This window comes from Argiope bruennichi, chromosome 8 (genome assembly GCF_947563725.1).
Source record: "Argiope bruennichi chromosome 8, qqArgBrue1.1, whole genome shotgun sequence".
NCBI lineage: Eukaryota > Metazoa > Arthropoda > Arachnida > Araneae > Araneidae > Argiope > Argiope bruennichi.
This window is the reverse complement of record NC_079158.1, coordinates 127,007,203-127,022,202: the sequence shown is the minus strand read 5'-3', so window position 1 is coordinate 127,022,202 and position 15,000 is coordinate 127,007,203. Positions and strand designations below refer to the sequence as shown.

The 15,000-nt window shown below is 40.3% G+C and overlaps 52 non-coding genes across 52 annotated transcripts in view; all 52 read right to left on the bottom strand.

The window, feature by feature from the left end:
* Positions 1-11, bottom strand: part of Trnap-ugg (transfer RNA proline (anticodon UGG)) — a 72-nt gene extending 61 nt beyond the window's left edge. Inside the window, exon 1 of the tRNA in view lies at positions 1-11. This exon is cut by the window's left edge and continues 61 nt beyond it. This is a non-coding gene — a tRNA (tRNA-Pro).
* Positions 12-189: 178 nt separating this feature from the next.
* Positions 190-261, bottom strand: Trnap-cgg (transfer RNA proline (anticodon CGG)). The gene has a single exon. It is a non-coding gene; the product is annotated as a tRNA-Pro (tRNA).
* Positions 262-427: 166 nt separating this feature from the next.
* Positions 428-499, bottom strand: Trnap-agg (transfer RNA proline (anticodon AGG)). The gene has a single exon. It is a non-coding gene; the product is annotated as a tRNA-Pro (tRNA).
* Positions 500-809: 310 nt separating this feature from the next.
* Trnap-ugg (transfer RNA proline (anticodon UGG)) lies at positions 810-881 on the bottom strand. The gene has a single exon. It is a non-coding gene; the product is annotated as a tRNA-Pro (tRNA).
* Positions 882-1,059: 178 nt separating this feature from the next.
* Positions 1,060-1,132, bottom strand: Trnap-cgg (transfer RNA proline (anticodon CGG)). Its single transcript has one exon. It is a non-coding gene; the product is annotated as a tRNA-Pro (tRNA).
* Positions 1,133-1,297: 165 nt separating this feature from the next.
* Trnap-agg (transfer RNA proline (anticodon AGG)) lies at positions 1,298-1,369 on the bottom strand. The gene has a single exon. It is a non-coding gene; the product is annotated as a tRNA-Pro (tRNA).
* A 310-nt stretch (positions 1,370-1,679) lies between these two features.
* On the bottom strand, positions 1,680-1,751 carry Trnap-ugg (transfer RNA proline (anticodon UGG)). Its single transcript has one exon. It is a non-coding gene; the product is annotated as a tRNA-Pro (tRNA).
* A 178-nt stretch (positions 1,752-1,929) lies between these two features.
* Trnap-cgg (transfer RNA proline (anticodon CGG)) lies at positions 1,930-2,001 on the bottom strand. The gene has a single exon. It is a non-coding gene; the product is annotated as a tRNA-Pro (tRNA).
* A 166-nt stretch (positions 2,002-2,167) lies between these two features.
* On the bottom strand, positions 2,168-2,239 carry Trnap-agg (transfer RNA proline (anticodon AGG)). Its single transcript has one exon. It is a non-coding gene; the product is annotated as a tRNA-Pro (tRNA).
* A 309-nt stretch (positions 2,240-2,548) lies between these two features.
* Trnap-ugg (transfer RNA proline (anticodon UGG)) lies at positions 2,549-2,620 on the bottom strand. Its single transcript has one exon. It is a non-coding gene; the product is annotated as a tRNA-Pro (tRNA).
* Positions 2,621-2,798: 178 nt separating this feature from the next.
* Trnap-cgg (transfer RNA proline (anticodon CGG)) lies at positions 2,799-2,870 on the bottom strand. Its single transcript has one exon. It is a non-coding gene; the product is annotated as a tRNA-Pro (tRNA).
* Positions 2,871-3,036: 166 nt separating this feature from the next.
* Positions 3,037-3,108, bottom strand: Trnap-agg (transfer RNA proline (anticodon AGG)). Its single transcript has one exon. It is a non-coding gene; the product is annotated as a tRNA-Pro (tRNA).
* A 310-nt stretch (positions 3,109-3,418) lies between these two features.
* Positions 3,419-3,490, bottom strand: Trnap-ugg (transfer RNA proline (anticodon UGG)). The gene has a single exon. It is a non-coding gene; the product is annotated as a tRNA-Pro (tRNA).
* Positions 3,491-3,667: 177 nt separating this feature from the next.
* Trnap-cgg (transfer RNA proline (anticodon CGG)) lies at positions 3,668-3,740 on the bottom strand. Its single transcript has one exon. It is a non-coding gene; the product is annotated as a tRNA-Pro (tRNA).
* A 165-nt stretch (positions 3,741-3,905) lies between these two features.
* Trnap-agg (transfer RNA proline (anticodon AGG)) lies at positions 3,906-3,977 on the bottom strand. The gene has a single exon. It is a non-coding gene; the product is annotated as a tRNA-Pro (tRNA).
* A 310-nt stretch (positions 3,978-4,287) lies between these two features.
* Trnap-ugg (transfer RNA proline (anticodon UGG)) lies at positions 4,288-4,359 on the bottom strand. The gene has a single exon. It is a non-coding gene; the product is annotated as a tRNA-Pro (tRNA).
* Positions 4,360-4,537: 178 nt separating this feature from the next.
* Positions 4,538-4,609, bottom strand: Trnap-cgg (transfer RNA proline (anticodon CGG)). The gene has a single exon. It is a non-coding gene; the product is annotated as a tRNA-Pro (tRNA).
* Positions 4,610-4,775: 166 nt separating this feature from the next.
* Trnap-agg (transfer RNA proline (anticodon AGG)) lies at positions 4,776-4,847 on the bottom strand. Its single transcript has one exon. It is a non-coding gene; the product is annotated as a tRNA-Pro (tRNA).
* A 310-nt stretch (positions 4,848-5,157) lies between these two features.
* Positions 5,158-5,229, bottom strand: Trnap-ugg (transfer RNA proline (anticodon UGG)). Its single transcript has one exon. It is a non-coding gene; the product is annotated as a tRNA-Pro (tRNA).
* Positions 5,230-5,407: 178 nt separating this feature from the next.
* Positions 5,408-5,479, bottom strand: Trnap-cgg (transfer RNA proline (anticodon CGG)). The gene has a single exon. It is a non-coding gene; the product is annotated as a tRNA-Pro (tRNA).
* A 165-nt stretch (positions 5,480-5,644) lies between these two features.
* On the bottom strand, positions 5,645-5,716 carry Trnap-agg (transfer RNA proline (anticodon AGG)). The gene has a single exon. It is a non-coding gene; the product is annotated as a tRNA-Pro (tRNA).
* Positions 5,717-6,026: 310 nt separating this feature from the next.
* Positions 6,027-6,098, bottom strand: Trnap-ugg (transfer RNA proline (anticodon UGG)). Its single transcript has one exon. It is a non-coding gene; the product is annotated as a tRNA-Pro (tRNA).
* A 178-nt stretch (positions 6,099-6,276) lies between these two features.
* Positions 6,277-6,348, bottom strand: Trnap-cgg (transfer RNA proline (anticodon CGG)). Its single transcript has one exon. It is a non-coding gene; the product is annotated as a tRNA-Pro (tRNA).
* A 166-nt stretch (positions 6,349-6,514) lies between these two features.
* Trnap-agg (transfer RNA proline (anticodon AGG)) lies at positions 6,515-6,586 on the bottom strand. The gene has a single exon. It is a non-coding gene; the product is annotated as a tRNA-Pro (tRNA).
* A 310-nt stretch (positions 6,587-6,896) lies between these two features.
* Trnap-ugg (transfer RNA proline (anticodon UGG)) lies at positions 6,897-6,968 on the bottom strand. Its single transcript has one exon. It is a non-coding gene; the product is annotated as a tRNA-Pro (tRNA).
* A 178-nt stretch (positions 6,969-7,146) lies between these two features.
* Trnat-cgu (transfer RNA threonine (anticodon CGU)) lies at positions 7,147-7,218 on the bottom strand. The gene has a single exon. It is a non-coding gene; the product is annotated as a tRNA-Thr (tRNA).
* A 165-nt stretch (positions 7,219-7,383) lies between these two features.
* Trnap-agg (transfer RNA proline (anticodon AGG)) lies at positions 7,384-7,455 on the bottom strand. The gene has a single exon. It is a non-coding gene; the product is annotated as a tRNA-Pro (tRNA).
* A 310-nt stretch (positions 7,456-7,765) lies between these two features.
* Trnap-ugg (transfer RNA proline (anticodon UGG)) lies at positions 7,766-7,837 on the bottom strand. Its single transcript has one exon. It is a non-coding gene; the product is annotated as a tRNA-Pro (tRNA).
* Positions 7,838-8,015: 178 nt separating this feature from the next.
* Positions 8,016-8,087, bottom strand: Trnat-cgu (transfer RNA threonine (anticodon CGU)). Its single transcript has one exon. It is a non-coding gene; the product is annotated as a tRNA-Thr (tRNA).
* A 166-nt stretch (positions 8,088-8,253) lies between these two features.
* On the bottom strand, positions 8,254-8,325 carry Trnap-agg (transfer RNA proline (anticodon AGG)). The gene has a single exon. It is a non-coding gene; the product is annotated as a tRNA-Pro (tRNA).
* Positions 8,326-8,635: 310 nt separating this feature from the next.
* Positions 8,636-8,707, bottom strand: Trnap-agg (transfer RNA proline (anticodon AGG)). The gene has a single exon. It is a non-coding gene; the product is annotated as a tRNA-Pro (tRNA).
* Positions 8,708-9,017: 310 nt separating this feature from the next.
* Trnap-ugg (transfer RNA proline (anticodon UGG)) lies at positions 9,018-9,089 on the bottom strand. Its single transcript has one exon. It is a non-coding gene; the product is annotated as a tRNA-Pro (tRNA).
* A 178-nt stretch (positions 9,090-9,267) lies between these two features.
* Positions 9,268-9,339, bottom strand: Trnap-cgg (transfer RNA proline (anticodon CGG)). The gene has a single exon. It is a non-coding gene; the product is annotated as a tRNA-Pro (tRNA).
* Positions 9,340-9,504: 165 nt separating this feature from the next.
* Positions 9,505-9,576, bottom strand: Trnap-agg (transfer RNA proline (anticodon AGG)). The gene has a single exon. It is a non-coding gene; the product is annotated as a tRNA-Pro (tRNA).
* A 310-nt stretch (positions 9,577-9,886) lies between these two features.
* Trnap-ugg (transfer RNA proline (anticodon UGG)) lies at positions 9,887-9,958 on the bottom strand. Its single transcript has one exon. It is a non-coding gene; the product is annotated as a tRNA-Pro (tRNA).
* Positions 9,959-10,136: 178 nt separating this feature from the next.
* On the bottom strand, positions 10,137-10,208 carry Trnat-cgu (transfer RNA threonine (anticodon CGU)). The gene has a single exon. It is a non-coding gene; the product is annotated as a tRNA-Thr (tRNA).
* A 166-nt stretch (positions 10,209-10,374) lies between these two features.
* On the bottom strand, positions 10,375-10,446 carry Trnap-agg (transfer RNA proline (anticodon AGG)). Its single transcript has one exon. It is a non-coding gene; the product is annotated as a tRNA-Pro (tRNA).
* Positions 10,447-10,756: 310 nt separating this feature from the next.
* Trnap-agg (transfer RNA proline (anticodon AGG)) lies at positions 10,757-10,828 on the bottom strand. Its single transcript has one exon. It is a non-coding gene; the product is annotated as a tRNA-Pro (tRNA).
* A 310-nt stretch (positions 10,829-11,138) lies between these two features.
* On the bottom strand, positions 11,139-11,210 carry Trnap-ugg (transfer RNA proline (anticodon UGG)). Its single transcript has one exon. It is a non-coding gene; the product is annotated as a tRNA-Pro (tRNA).
* A 178-nt stretch (positions 11,211-11,388) lies between these two features.
* Positions 11,389-11,460, bottom strand: Trnap-cgg (transfer RNA proline (anticodon CGG)). Its single transcript has one exon. It is a non-coding gene; the product is annotated as a tRNA-Pro (tRNA).
* Positions 11,461-11,626: 166 nt separating this feature from the next.
* Trnap-agg (transfer RNA proline (anticodon AGG)) lies at positions 11,627-11,698 on the bottom strand. The gene has a single exon. It is a non-coding gene; the product is annotated as a tRNA-Pro (tRNA).
* A 309-nt stretch (positions 11,699-12,007) lies between these two features.
* On the bottom strand, positions 12,008-12,079 carry Trnap-ugg (transfer RNA proline (anticodon UGG)). The gene has a single exon. It is a non-coding gene; the product is annotated as a tRNA-Pro (tRNA).
* A 178-nt stretch (positions 12,080-12,257) lies between these two features.
* On the bottom strand, positions 12,258-12,329 carry Trnap-cgg (transfer RNA proline (anticodon CGG)). Its single transcript has one exon. It is a non-coding gene; the product is annotated as a tRNA-Pro (tRNA).
* Positions 12,330-12,495: 166 nt separating this feature from the next.
* Positions 12,496-12,567, bottom strand: Trnap-agg (transfer RNA proline (anticodon AGG)). The gene has a single exon. It is a non-coding gene; the product is annotated as a tRNA-Pro (tRNA).
* Positions 12,568-12,877: 310 nt separating this feature from the next.
* On the bottom strand, positions 12,878-12,949 carry Trnap-ugg (transfer RNA proline (anticodon UGG)). The gene has a single exon. It is a non-coding gene; the product is annotated as a tRNA-Pro (tRNA).
* Positions 12,950-13,127: 178 nt separating this feature from the next.
* On the bottom strand, positions 13,128-13,199 carry Trnap-cgg (transfer RNA proline (anticodon CGG)). The gene has a single exon. It is a non-coding gene; the product is annotated as a tRNA-Pro (tRNA).
* Positions 13,200-13,365: 166 nt separating this feature from the next.
* Trnap-agg (transfer RNA proline (anticodon AGG)) lies at positions 13,366-13,437 on the bottom strand. The gene has a single exon. It is a non-coding gene; the product is annotated as a tRNA-Pro (tRNA).
* Positions 13,438-13,747: 310 nt separating this feature from the next.
* Positions 13,748-13,819, bottom strand: Trnap-ugg (transfer RNA proline (anticodon UGG)). Its single transcript has one exon. It is a non-coding gene; the product is annotated as a tRNA-Pro (tRNA).
* A 178-nt stretch (positions 13,820-13,997) lies between these two features.
* Trnap-cgg (transfer RNA proline (anticodon CGG)) lies at positions 13,998-14,069 on the bottom strand. Its single transcript has one exon. It is a non-coding gene; the product is annotated as a tRNA-Pro (tRNA).
* A 166-nt stretch (positions 14,070-14,235) lies between these two features.
* Trnap-agg (transfer RNA proline (anticodon AGG)) lies at positions 14,236-14,307 on the bottom strand. Its single transcript has one exon. It is a non-coding gene; the product is annotated as a tRNA-Pro (tRNA).
* Positions 14,308-14,616: 309 nt separating this feature from the next.
* On the bottom strand, positions 14,617-14,688 carry Trnap-ugg (transfer RNA proline (anticodon UGG)). Its single transcript has one exon. It is a non-coding gene; the product is annotated as a tRNA-Pro (tRNA).
* Positions 14,689-14,866: 178 nt separating this feature from the next.
* Positions 14,867-14,938, bottom strand: Trnap-cgg (transfer RNA proline (anticodon CGG)). Its single transcript has one exon. It is a non-coding gene; the product is annotated as a tRNA-Pro (tRNA).
* Positions 14,939-15,000: the final 62 nt, after the last annotated feature.

Genomic DNA, 15,000 nt, shown 5'->3' with positions numbered 1-15,000 from the left:
ACCACCGAGCCACAAAAGCTACGAATTGATCTTTCGTTCTCTTCGGATTTTAAACGTCGTTTTTTAAGAGCAAAATAGTTGTCGGAATTTAAAAATAAAATGTTCACACTTGAACCAGTGAAATGCAAATTTCCGATCATGTAACAAAAGTGTTAATGGAAAGCAGAGTGATCGTTAATAAGTAAATCAGGGCTCGACCGGGATTTGAACCCGGGATCTCTCGCACCCGAAGCGAGAATCATACCCCTAGACCATCTAGCCGGTAGAAAAAAAAGGCAACAGTTTATCTTTTAACGGCATCTGATCATTCCATATGAACGCGCGACGGTTGGAGCATCAAACCATTCAGTCCTTGTTAACCTTCACTGGTTATTTATCTTTATTTCATCAAGTAAATTTGATTCACTCTAAAAACTCTTTCGCCAGTGGGCTCGGCCGGGATTTGAACCCGGGACCTTTCGCACCCTAAGCGAGAATCATACCCCTAGACCACCGAGCCACGCAAGACGCTGATTAGCTTTTAAAGAATAGGTATAATAAATCGCTTAAAGTCGGATTAAGTTATAAGAAAATTTTGATAGCGATAATTACAACTAAGTGCAAAGGACTGAAAATTTCGACAATATCTTCCTTGATGACTCATGCAACCTTACGTTTGCTCCTTGATATTGGCCATAATATTTGTGAACCGCGAAAATAATTAACTTCCTCGTCTTATATGTGCATGAATTTTTTATTATCATTTTGTTTTGTCTTTTAATGATGAAATATTCTGTCTTTATTGGGGTGGGAAAAAAAGAAACAACAACGGGCTCGGCCGGGATTTCAACCCGGGACCTCTCGCACCCAAAGCGAGAATCATACCCCTAGACCACCGAGCCACAAAAGCTACGAATTGATCTTTCGTTCTCTTCGGATTATAAACGTCGTTTTTTAAGAGCAAAATAGTTGTCGGAATTTAAAAATAAAATGTTCACGCTTGAACCAGTGAAATGCAAATTTCCGATCATGTAACAAAAGTGTTAATGGAAAGCAGAGTGATCGTTAATAAGTAAATCAGGGCTCGACCGGGATTTGAACCCGGGACCTCTCGCACCCGAAGCGAGAATCATACCCCTAGACCATCGAGTCCGTAGAAAAAAAAAGGCAACAGTTTATCTTTTAACGGCATCTGATCATTCCATATGAACGCGCGACGGTTGGAGCATCAAACCATTCAGTCCTTTTAACCTTCACTGGTTATTTATCTTCATTTCATCAAGTAAATTTGATTCACTCTAAAAACTCTTTCGCCAGTGGGCTCGGCCGGGATTTGAAACCGGGACCTCTCGCACCCTAAGCGAGAATCATACCCCTAGACCACCGAGCCACGCAAGACGGTGATTAGCTTTTAAAGAATAGGTATAATAAATCGCTTAAAGTCGGATTAAGTTATAAGAAAATTTTGATAGCGATAATTACAACTAAGTGCAAAGGACTGAAAATTTCGACAATCTCTTCCTTGATGACTCATGCAACCTTACGTTTGCTCCTTGATATTGGCCATAATATTTGTGAACCGCGAAAATAATTAACTTCCTCGTCTTATATGTGCATGAATTTTTTATTATCATTTTGTTTTGTCTTTTAATGATGAAATATTCTGTCTTTATTGGGGTGGGAAAAAAAGAAACAACAACGGGCTCGGCCGGGATTTGAACCCGGGACCTCTCGCACCCAAAGCGAGAATCATACCCCTAGACCACCGAGCCACAAAAGTTACGAATTGATCTTTCGTTCTCTTCGGATTATAAACGTCGTTTTTTAAGAGCAAAATAGTTGTCGGAATTTAAAAATAAAATGTTCACGCTTGAACCAGTGAAATGCAAATTTCCGATCATGTAACAAAAGTGTTAATGGAAAGCAGAGTGATCGTTAATAAGTAAATCAGGGCTCGACCGGGATTTGAACCCGGGACCTCTCGCACCCGAAGCGAGAATCATACCCCTAGACCATCTAGCCTTTAGAAAAAAAAGGCAACAGTTTATCTTTTAACGGCATCTGATCATTCCATATGAACGCGCGACGGTTGGAGCATCAAACCATTCAGTCCTTGTTAACCTTCACTGGTTATTTATCTTCATTTCATCAAGTAAATTTGATTCACTCTAAAAACTCTTTCGCCAGTGGGCTCGGCCGGGATTTGAACCCGGGACCTCTCGCACCCTAAGCGAGAATCATACCCCTAGACCACCGAGCCACGCAAGACGCTGATTAGCTTTTAAAGAATAGGTATAATAAATCGCTTAAAGTCGGATTAAGTTATAAGAAAATTTTGATAGCGATAATTACAACTAAGTGCAAAGGACTGAAAATTCGACAATCTCTTCCTTGATGACTCATGCAACCTTACGTTTGCTCCTTGATATTGGCCATAATATTTGTGAACCGCGAAAATAATTAACTTCCTCGTCTTATATGTGCATGAATTTATTATTATCATTTTGTTTTGTCTTTTAATGATGAAATATTCTGTCTTTATTGGGGTGGGGAAAAAAGAAACAACAACGGGCTCGGCCGGGATTTGAACCCGGGACCTCTCGCACCCAAAGCGAGAATCATACCCCTAGACCACCGAGCCACAAAAGCTACGAATTGATCTTTCGTTCTCTTCGGATTATAAACATCGTTTTTTAAGAGCAAAATAGTTGTCGGAATTTAAAAATAAAATGTTCACGCTTGAACCAGTGAAATGCAAATTTCCGATCATGTAACAAAAGTGTTAATGGAAAGCAGAGTGATCGTTAATAAGTAAATCAGGGCTCGACCGGGATTTGAACCCGGGACCTCTCGCACCCGAAGCGAGAATCATACCCCTAGACCATCTAGCCGGTAGAAAAAAAAGGCAACAGTTTATCTTTTAACGGCATCTGATCATTCCATATGAACGCGCGACGGTTGGAGCATCAAACCATTCAGTCCTTGTTAACCTTCACTGGTTATTTATCTTTATTTCATCAAGTAAATTTGATTCACTCTAAAAACTCTTTCGCCAGTGGGCTCGGCCGGGATTTGAACCCGGGTCCTCTCGCACCCTAAGCGAGAATCATACCCCTAGACCACCGAGCCACGCAAGACGCTGATTAGCTTTTAAAGAATAGGTATAATAAATCGCTTAAAGTCGGATTAAGTTATAAGAAAATTTTGATAGCGATAATTACAACTAAGTGCAAAGGACTGAAAATTTCGACAATCTCTTCCTTGATGACTCATGCAACCTTACGTTTGCTCCTTGATATTGGCCATAATATTTGTGAACCGCGAAAATAATTAACTTCCTCGTCTTATATGTGCATGAATTTTTTATTATCATTTTGTTTTGTCTTTTAATGATGAAATATTCTGTCTTTATTGGGGTGGGAAAAAAAGAAACAACAACGGGCTCGGCCGGGATTTGAACCCGGGACGTCTCGCACCCAAAGCGAGAATCATACCCCTAGACAACCGAGCCACAAAAGCTACGAATTGATCTTTCGTTTCTTCGGATTATAAACGTCGTTTTTTAAGAGCAAAATAGTTGTCGGAATTTAAAAATAAAATGTTCACGCTTGAACCAGTGAAATGCAAATTTCCGATCATGTAACAAAAGTGTTAATGGAAAGCAGAGTGATCGTTAATAAGTAAATCAGGGCTCGACCGGGATTTGAACCCGGGACCTCTCGCACCCGAAGCGAGAATCATACCCCTAGACCATCGAGTCCGTAGAAAAAAAAGGCAACAGTTTATCTTTTAACGGCATCTGATCATTCCATATGAACGCGCGACGGTTGGAGCATCAAACCATTCAGTCCTTGTTAACCTTCACTGGTTATTTATCTTTATTTCATCAAGTAAATTTGATTCACTCTAAAAACTCTTTCGCCAGTGGGCTCGGCCGGGATTTGAACCCGGGACCTCTCGCACCCTAAGCGAGAATCATACCCCTAGACCACCGAGCCACGCAAGACGCTGATTAGCTTTTAAAGAATAGGTATAATAAATCGCTTAAAGTCGGATTAAGTTATAAGAAAATTTTGATAGCGATAATTACAACTAAGTGCAAAGGACTGAAAATTTCGACAATCTCTTCCTTGATGACTCATGCAACCTTACGTTTGCTCCTTGATATTGGTCATAATATTTGTGAACCGCGAAAATAATTAACTTCCTCGTCTTATATGTGCATGAATTTTTTATTATCATTTTGTTTTGTCTTTTAATGATGAAATATTCTGTCTTTATTGGGGTGGGAAAAAAAGAAACAACAACGGGCTCGGCCGGGATTTGAACCCGGGACCTCTCGCACCCAAAGCGAGAATCATACCCCTAGACCACCGAGCCACAAAAGCTACGAATTGATCTTTCGTTCTCTTCGGATTATAAACGTCGTTTTTTAAGAGCAAAATAGTTGTCGGAATTTAAAAATAAAATGTTCACGCTTGAACCAGTGAAATGCAAATTTCCGATCATGTAACAAAAGTGTTAATGGAAAGCAGAGTGATCGTTAATAAGTAAATCAGGGCTCGACCGGGATTTGAACCCGGGACCTCTCGCACCCGAAGCGAGAATCATACCTCTAGACCATCTAGCCGGTAGAAAAAAAAGGCAACAGTATATCTTTTAACGGCATATGATCATTCCATATGAACGCGCGACGGTTGGAGCATCAAACCATTCAGTCCTTATTAACCTTCACTGGTTATTTATCTTTATTTCATCAAGTAAATTTGATTCACTCTAAAAACTCTTTCGCCAGTGGGCTCGGCCGGGATTTGAACCCGGGACCTCTCGCACCCTAAGCGAGAATCATACCCCTAGACCACCGAGCCACGCAAGACGCTGATTAGCTTTTAAAGAATAGGTATAATAAATCGCTTAAAGTCGGATTAAGTTATAAGAAAATTTTGATAGCGATAATTACAACTAAGTGCAAAGGACTGAAAATTTCGACAATCTCTTCCTTGATGACTCATGCAACCTTACGTTTGCTCCTTGATATTGGCCATAATATTTGTGAACCGCGAAAATAATTAACTTCCTCGTCTTATATGTGCATGAATTTTTTATTATCATTTTGTTTTGTCTTTTAATGATGAAATATTCTGTCTTTATTGGGGTGGGAAAAAAAGAAACAACAACGGGCTCGGCCGGGATTTGAACCCGGGACCTCTCGCACCCAAAGCGAGAATCATACCCCTAGACCACCGAGCCACAAAAGCTACGAATTGATCTTTCGTTCTCTTCGGATTATAAACGTCGTTTTTTAAGAGCAAAATAGTTGTCGGAATTTAAAAATAAAATGTTCACGCTTGAACCAGTGAAATGCAAATTTCCGATCATGTAACAAAAGTGTTAATGGAAAGCAGAGTGATCGTTAATAAGTAAATCAGGGCTCGACCGGGATTTGAACCCGGGACCTCTCGCACCCGAAGCGAGAATCATACCCCTAGACCATCGAGCCGGTAGAAAAAAAGGCAACAGTTTATCTTTTAACGGCATCTGATCATTCCATATGAACGCGCGACGGTTGGAGCATCAAACCATTCAGTCCTTGTTAACCTTCACTGGTTATTTATCTTCATTTCATCAAGTAAATTTGATTCACTCTAAAAACTCTTTCGCCAGTGGGCTCGGCCGGGATTTGAACCCGGGACCTCTCGCACCCTAAGCGAGAATCATACCCCTAGACCACCGAGCCACGCAAGACGCTGATTAGCTTTTAAAGAATAGGTATAATAAATCGCTTAAAGTCGGATTAAGTTATAAGAAAATTTTGATAGCGATAATTAAAACTAAGTGCAAAGGACTGAAAATTTCGACAATCTCTTCCTTGATGACTCATGCAACCTTACGTTTGCTCCTTGATATTGGCCATAATATTTGTGAACCGCGAAAATAATTAACTTCCTCGTCTTATATGTGCATGAATTTTTTATTATCATTTTGTTTTGTCTTTTAATGATGAAATATTCTGTTTTTATTGGGGTGGGAAAAAAAGAAACAACAACGGGCTCGGCCGGGATTTGAACCCGGGACCTCTCGCACCCAAAGCGAGAATCATACCCCTAGACCACCGAGCCACAAAAGCTACGAATTGATCTTTCGTTCTCTTCGGATTATAAACGTCGTTTTTTAAGAGCAAAATAGTTGTCGGAATTTAAATATAAAATGTTCACGCTTGAACCAGTGAAATGCAAATTTCCGATCATGTAACAAAAGTGTTAATGGAAAGCAGAGTGATCGTTAATAAGTAAATCAGGGCTCGACCGGGATTTGAACCCGGGACCTCTCGCACCCGAAGCGAGAATCATACCCCTAGACCATCTAGCCGGTAGAAAAAAAAGGCAACAGTTTATCTTTTAACGGCATCTGATCATTCCATATGAACGCGCGACGGTTGGAGCATCAAACCATTCAGTCCTTGTTAACCTTCACTGGTTATTTATCTTCATTTCATCAAGCAAATTTGATTCACTCTAAAAACTCTTTCGCCAGTGGGCTCGGCCGGGATTTGAACCCGGGACCTCTCGCACCCTAAGCGAGAATCATACCCCTAGACCACCGAGCCACGCAAGACGCTGATTAGCTTTTAAAGAATAGGTATAATAAATCGCTTAAAGTCGGATTAAGTTATAAGAAAATTTTGATAGCGATAATTACAACTAAGTGCAAAGGACTGAAAATTTCGACAATCTCTTCCTTGATGACTCATGCAACCTTACGTTTGCTCCTTGATATTGGCCATAATATTTGTGAACCGCGAAAATAATTAACTTCCTCGTCTTATATGTGCATGAATTTTTTATTATCATTTTGTTTTGTCTTTTAATGATGAAATATTCTGTCTTTATTGGGGTGGGAAAAAAAGAAACAACAACGGGCTCGGCCGGGATTTGAACCCGGGACCTCTCGCACCCAAAGCGAGAATCATACCCCTAGACCACCGAGCCACAAAAGCTACGAATTGATCTTTCGTTCTCTTCGGATTATAAACGTCGTTTTTTAAGAGCAAAATAGTTGTCGGAATTTAAAAATAAAATGTTCACGCTTGAACCAGTGAAATGCAAATTTCCGATCATGTAACAAAAGTGTTAATGGAAAGCAGAGTGATCGTTAATAAGTAAATCAGGGCTCGACCGGGATTTGAACCCGGGACCTCTCGCACACGAAGCGAGAATCATACCCCTAGACCATCAAGCCGGTAGAAAAAAAAGGCAACAGTTTATCTTTTAACGGCATCTGATCATTCCATATGAACGCGCGACGGTTGGAGCATCAAACCATTCAGTCCTTGTTAACCTTCACTGGTTATTTATTTTCATTTCATCAAGTAAATTTGATTCACTCTAAAAACTCTTTCGCCAGTGGCTCGGCCGGGATTTGAACCCGGGACCTCTCGCACCCTAAGCGAGAATCATACCCCTAGACCACCGAGCCACGCAAGACGCTGATTAGCTTTTAAAGAATAGGTATAATAAATCGCTTAAAGTCGGATTAAGTTATAAGAAAATTTTGATAGCGATAATTACAACTAAGTGCAAAGGACTGAAAATTTCGACAATCTCTTCCTTGATGACTCATGCAACCTTACGTTTGCTCCTTGATATTGGCCATAATATTTGTGAACCGCGAAAATAATTAACTTCCTCGTCTTATATGTGCATGAATTTTTTATTATCATTTTGTTTTGTCTTTTAATGATGAAATATTCTGTCTTTATTGGGGTGGGAAAAAAAGAAACAACAACGGGCTCGGCCGGGATTTGAACCCGGGACCTCTCGCACCCAAAGCAAGAATCATACCCCTAGACCACCGAGCCACAAAAGCTACGAATTGATCTTTCGTTCTCTTCGGATTATAAACGTCGTTTTTTAAGAGCAAAATAGTTGTCGGAATTTAAAAATAAAATGTTCACGCTTGAACCAGTGAAATGCAAATTTCCGATCATGTAACAAAAGTGTTAATGGAAAGCAGAGTGATCGTTAATAAGTAAATCAGGGCTCGATCGGGATTTGAACCCGGGACCTCTCGCACACGAAGCGAGAATCATACCCCTAGACCATCAAGCCGGTAGAAAAAAAAGGCAACAGTTTATCTTTTAACGGCATCTGATCATTCCATATGAACGCGCGACGGTTGGAGCATCAAACCATTCAGTCCTTGTTAACCTTCACTGGTTATTTATCTTCATTTCATCAAGTAAATTTGATTCACTCTAAAAACTCTTTCGCCAGTGGGCTCGGCCGGGATTTGAACCCGCGACCTCTCGCACCCTAAGCGAGAATCATACCCCTAGACCACCGAGCCACGCAAGACGCTGATTAGCTTTTAAAGAATAGGTATAATAAATCGCTTAAAGTCGGATTAAGTTATAAGAAAATTTTGATAGCGATAATTACAACTAAGTGCAAAGGACTGAAAATTTCGACAATCTCTTCCTTGATGACTCATGCAACCTTACGTTTGCTCCTTGATATTGGCCATAATATTTGTGAACCGCGAAAATAATTAACTTCCTCGTCTTATATGTGCATGAATTTTTTATTATCATTTTGTTTTGTCTTTTAATGATGAAATATTCTGTCTTTATTGGGGTGGGGAAAAAAGGAACAACAACGGGCTCGGCCGGGATTTGAACCCGGGACCTCTCGCACCCTAAGCGAGAATCATACCCCTAGACCACCGAGCCACGCAAGACGCTGATTAGCTTTTAAAGAATAGGTATAATAAATCGCTTAAAGTCGGATTAAGTTATAAGAAAATTTTGATAGCGATAATTACAACTAAGTGCAAAGGACTGAAAATTTCGACAATCTCTTCCTTGATGACTCATGCAACCTTACGTTTGCTCCTTGATATTGGCCATAATATTTGTGAACCGCGAAAATAATTAACTTCCTCGTCTTATATGTGCATGAATTTTTTATTATCATTTTGTTTTGTCTTTTAATGATGAAATATTCTGTCTTTATTGGGGTGGGAAAAAAAGAAACAACAACGGGCTCGGCCGGGATTTGAACCCGGGACCTCTCGCACCCAAAGCGAGAATCATACCCCTAGACCACCGAGCCACAAAAGCTACGAATTGATCTTTCGTTCTCTTCGGATTATAAACGTCGTTTTTTAAGAGCAAAATAGTTGTCGGAATTTAAAAATAAAATGTTCACGCTTGAACCAGTGAAATGCAAATTTCCGATCATGTAACAAAAGTGTTAATGGAAAGCAGAGTGATCGTTAATAAGTAAATCAGGGCTCGACCGGGATTTGAACCCGGGACCTCTCGCACCCGAAGCGAGAATCATACCCCTAGACCATCGAGCCGGTAGAAAAAAAAGGCAACAGTTTATCTTTTAACGGCATCTGATCATTCCATATGAACGGGCGACGGTTGGAGCATCAAACCATTCAGTCCTTGTTAACCTTCACTGGTTATTTATTTTCATTTCATCAAGTAAATTTGATTCACTCTAAAAACTCTTTCGCCAGTGGCTCGGCCGGGATTTGAACCCGGGACCTCTCGCACCCTAAGCGAGAATCATACCCCTAGACCACCGAGCCACGCAAGACGCTGATTAGCTTTTAAAGAATAGGTATAATAAATCGCTTAAAGTCGGATTAAGTTATAAGAAAATTTTGATAGCGATAATTACAACTAAGTGCAAAGGACTGAAAATTTCGACAATCTCTTCCTTGATGACTCATGCAACCTTAGGTTTGCTCCTTGATATTGGCCATAATATTTGTGAACCGCGAAAATAATTAACTTCCTCGTCTTATATGTGCATGAATTTTTTATTATCATTTTGTTTTGTCTTTTAATGATGAAATATTCTGTCTTTATTGGGGTGGGAAAAAAAGAAACAACAACGGGCTCGGCCGGGATTTGAACCCGGGACCTCTCGCACCCAAAGCGAGAATCATACCCCTAGACCACCGAGCCACAAAAGCTACGAATTGATCTTTCGTTCTCTTCGGATTATAAACGTCGTTTTTTAAGAGCAAAATAGTTGTCGGAATTTAAAAATAAAATGTTCACGCTTGAACCAGTGAAATGCAAATTTCCGATCATGTAACAAAAGTGTTAATGGAAAGCAGAGTGATCGTTAATAAGTAAATCAGGGCTCGAACGGGATTTGAACCCGGGACCTCTCGCACACGAAGCGAGAATCATACCCCTAGACCATCAAGCCGGTAGAAAAAAAAGGCAACAGTTTATCTTTTAACGGCATCTGATCATTCCATATGAACGCGCGACGGTTGGAGCATCAAACCATTCAGTCCTTGTTAACCTTCACTGGTTATTTATCTTCATTTCATCAAGTAAATTTGATTCACTCTAAAAACTCTTTCGCCAGTGGGCTCGGCCGGGATTTGAACCCGCGACCTCTCGCACCCTAAGCGAGAATCATACCCCTAGACCACCGAGCCACGCAAGACGCTGATTAGCTTTTAAAGAATAGGTATAATAAATCGCTTAAAGTCGGATTAAGTTATAAGAAAATTTTGATAGCGATAATTACAACTAAGTGCAAAGGACTGAAAATTTCGACAATCTCTTCCTTGATGACTCATGCAACCTTACGTTTGCTCCTTGATATTGGCCATAATATTTGTGAACCGCGAAAATAATTAACTTCCTCGTCTTATATGTGCATGAATTTTTTATTATCATTTTGTTTTGTCTTTTAATGATGAAATATTCTGTCTTTATTGGGGTGGGAAAAAAAGGAACAACAACGGGCTCGGCCGGGATTTGAACCCGGGACCTCTCGCACCCTAAGCGAGAATCATACCCCTAGACCACCGAGCCACGCAAGACGCTGATTAGCTTTTAAAGAATAGGTATAATAAATCGCTTAAAGTCGGATTAAGTTATAAGAAAATTTTGATAGCGATAATTACAACTAAGTGCAAAGGACTGAAAATTTCGACAATCTCTTCCTTGATGACTCATGCAACCTTACGTTTGCTCCTTGATATTGGCCATAATATTTGTGAACCGCGAAAATAATTAACTTCCTCGTCTTATATGTGCATGAATTTTTTATTATCATTTTGTTTTGTCTTTTAATGATGAAATATTCTGTCTTTATTGGGGTGGGAAAAAAAGAAACAACAACGGGCTCGGCCGGGATTTGAACCCGGGACCTCTCGCACCCAAAGCGAGAATCATACCCCTAGACCACCGAGCCACAAAAGCTACGAATTGATCTTTCGTTCTCTTCGGATTATAAACGTCGTTTTTTAAGAGCAAAATAGTTGTCGGAATTTAAAAATAAAATGTTCACGCTTGAACCAGTGAAATGCAAATTTCCGATCATGTAACAAAAGTGTTAATGGAAAGCAGAGTGATCGTTAATAAGTAAATCAGGGCTCGACCGGGATTTGAACCCGGGACCTCTCGCACCCGAAGCGAGAATCATACCCCTAGACCATCGAGCCGGTAGAAAAAAAAGGCAACAGTTTATCTTTTAACGGCATCTGATCATTCCATATGAACGCGCGACGGTTGGAGCATCAAACCATTCAGTCCTTGTTAACCTTCACTGGTTATTTATCTTCATTTCATCAAGTAAATTTGATTCACTCTAAAAACTCTTTCGCCAGTGGGCTCGGCCGGGATTTGAACCCGGGACCTCTCGCACCCTAAGCGAGAATCATACCCCTAGACCACCGAGCCACGCAAGACGCTGATTAGCTTTTAAAGAATAGGTATAATAAATCGCTTAAAGTCGGATTAAGTTATAAGAAAATTTTGATAGCGATAATTACAACTAAGTGCAAAGGACTGAAAATTTCGACAATCTCTTCCTTGATGACTCATGCAACCTTACGTTTGCTCCTTGATATTGGCCATAATATTTGTGAACCGCGAAAATAATTACTTCCTCGTCTTATATGTGCATGAATTTTTTATTATCATTTTGTTTTGTCTTTTAATGATGAAATATTCTGTCTTTATTGGGGTGGGAAAAAAAGAAACAACAACGGGCTCGGCCGGGATTTGAACCCGGGACCTCTCTCACCCAAAGCGAGAATCATACCCCTAGACCACCGAGCCACAAAAGCTACGAATTGATCTTTCGTTCTCTTCGGATTATAAACGTCGTTTTTTAAGAGCAAAATAGTTGTCGGAATTTAAAAATAAAATGTTCACGCTTGAACCAGTGAAATGCAAATTTCCGATCATGTAACAAAAGTGTTAATGGAAAGCAGAGTGATCGTTAATAAGTAAATCAGGACTCGACCGGGATTTGAACCCGGGACCTCTCGCACCCGAAGCGAGAATCATACCCCTAGACCATCGAGCCGGTAGAAGAAAAAAGCAACAGTTTATCTTTTAACGGCATCTGATCATTCCATATGAACGCGCGACGGTTGGAGCATCAAACCATTCAGTCCTTGTTAACCTTCACTGGTTATTTATCTTCATTTCATCAAGTAAATTTGATTCACTCTAAAAACTCTTTCGCCAGTGGGCTCGGCCGGGATTTGAACCCGGGACCTCTCGCACCCTAAGCGAGAATCATACCCCTAGACCACCGAGCCACGCAAGACGCTGATTAGCTTTTAAAGAATAGGCATAATAAATCGCTTAAAGTCGGATTAAGTTATAAGAAAATTTTGATAGCGATAATTACAACTAAGTGCAAAGGACTGAAAATTTCGACAATCTCTTCCTTGATGACTCATGCAACCTTACGTTTGCTCCTTGATATTGGCCATAATATTTGTGAACCGCGAAAATAATTAACTTCCTCGTCTTATATGTGCATGAATTTTTTATTATCATTTTGTTTTGTCTTTTAATGATGAAATATTCTGTCTTTATTGGGGTGGGAAAAAAAGAAACAACAACGGGCTCGGCCGGGATTTGAACCCGGGACCTCTCGCACCCAAAGCGAGAATCATACCCCTAGACCACCGAGCTACAAAAGCTACGAATTGATCTTTCGTTCTCTTCGGATTATAAACGTCGTTTTTTAAGAGCAAAACAGTTGTCGGAATTTAAAAATAAAATGTTCACGCTTGAACCAGTGAAATGCAAATTTCCGATCATGTAACAAAAGTGTTAATGGAAAGCAGAGTGATCGTTAATAAGTAAATCAGGGCTCGACCGGGATTTGAACCCGGGACCTCTCGCACCCGAAGCGAGAATCATACCCCTAGACCATCGAGCCGGTAGAAAAAAAAGGCAACAGTTTATCTTTTAACGGCATCTGATCATTCCATATGAACGCGCGACGGTTGGAGCATCAAACCATTCAGTCCTTGTTAACCTTCACTGGTTATTTATCTTCATTTCATCAAGTAAATTTGATTCACTCTAAAAACTCTTTCGCCAGTGGGCTCGGCCGGGATTTGAACCCGGGACCTCTCGCACCCTAAGCGAGAATCATACCCCTAGACCACCGAGCCACGCAAGACGCTGATTAGCTTTTAAAGAATAGGTATAATAAATCGCTTAAAGTCGGATTAAGTTATAAGAAAATTTTGATAGCGATAATTACAACTAAGTGCAAAGGACTGAAAATTTCGACAATCTCTTCCTTGATGACTCATGCAACCTTACGTTTGCTCCTTGATATTGGCCATAATATTTGTGAACCGCGAAAATAATTAACTTCCTCGTCTTATATGTGCATGAATTTTTTATTATCATTTTGTTTTGTCTTTTAATGATGAAATATTCTGTCTTTATTGGGGTGGGAAAAAAAGAAACAACAACGGGCTCGGCCGGGATTTGAACCCGGGACCTCTCGCACCCAAAGCGAGAATCATACCCCTAGACCACCGAGCCACAAAAGCTACGAATTGATCTTTCGTTCTCTTCGGATTATAAACGTCGTTTTTTAAGAGCAAAATAGTTGTCGGAATTTAAAAATAAAATGTTCACGCTTGAACCAGTGAAATGCAAATTTCCGATCATGTAACAAAAGTGTTAATGGAAAGCAGAGTGATCGTTAATAAGTAAATCAGGGCTCGACCGGGATTTGAACCCGGGACCTCTCGCACCCGAAGCGAGAATCATACCCCTAGACCATCGAGCCGGTAGAAAAAAAAGGCAACAGTTTATCTTTTAACGGCATCTGATCATTCCATATGAACGCGCGACGGTTGGAGCATCAAACCATTCAGTCCTTGTTAACCTTCACTGGTTATTTATCTTCATTTCATCAAGTAAATTTGATTCACTCTAAAAACTCTTTCGCCAGTGGGCTCGGCCGGGATTTGAACCCGGGACCTCTCGCACCCTAAGCGAGAATCATACCCCTAGACCACCGAGCCACGCAAGACGCTGATTAGCTTTTAAAGAATAGGTATAATAAATCGCTTAAAGTCGGATTAAGTTATAAGAAAATTTTGATAGCGATAATTACAACTAAGTGCAAAGGACTGAAAATTTCGACAATCTCTTCCTTGATGACTCATGCAACCTTACGTTTGCTCCTTGATATTGGCCATAATATTTGTGAACCGCGAAAATAATTACTTCCTCGTCTTATATGTGCATGAATTTTTTATTATCATTTTGTTTTGTCTTTTAATGATGAAATATTCTGTCTTTATTGGGGTGGGAAAAAAAGAAACAACAACGGGCTCGGCCGGGATTTGAACCCGGGACCTCTCTCACCCAAAGCGAGAATCATACCCCTAGACCACCGAGCCACAAAAGCTACGACTTGATCTTTCGTTCTCTTCGGATTATAAACGTCGTTTTTTAAGAGCAAAATAGTTGTCGGAATTTAAAAATAAAATGTTCACGCTTGAACCAGTGAAATGCAAATTTCCGATCATGTAACAAAAGTGTTAATGGAAAGCAGAGTGATCGTTAATAAGTAAATCAGGGCTCGACCGGGATTTGAACCCGGGACCTCTCGCACCCGAAGCGAGAATCATACCCCTAGACCATCGAGCCGGTAGAAGAAAAAAGCAACAGTTTATCTTTTAACGGCATCTGATCATTCCATATGAACGCGC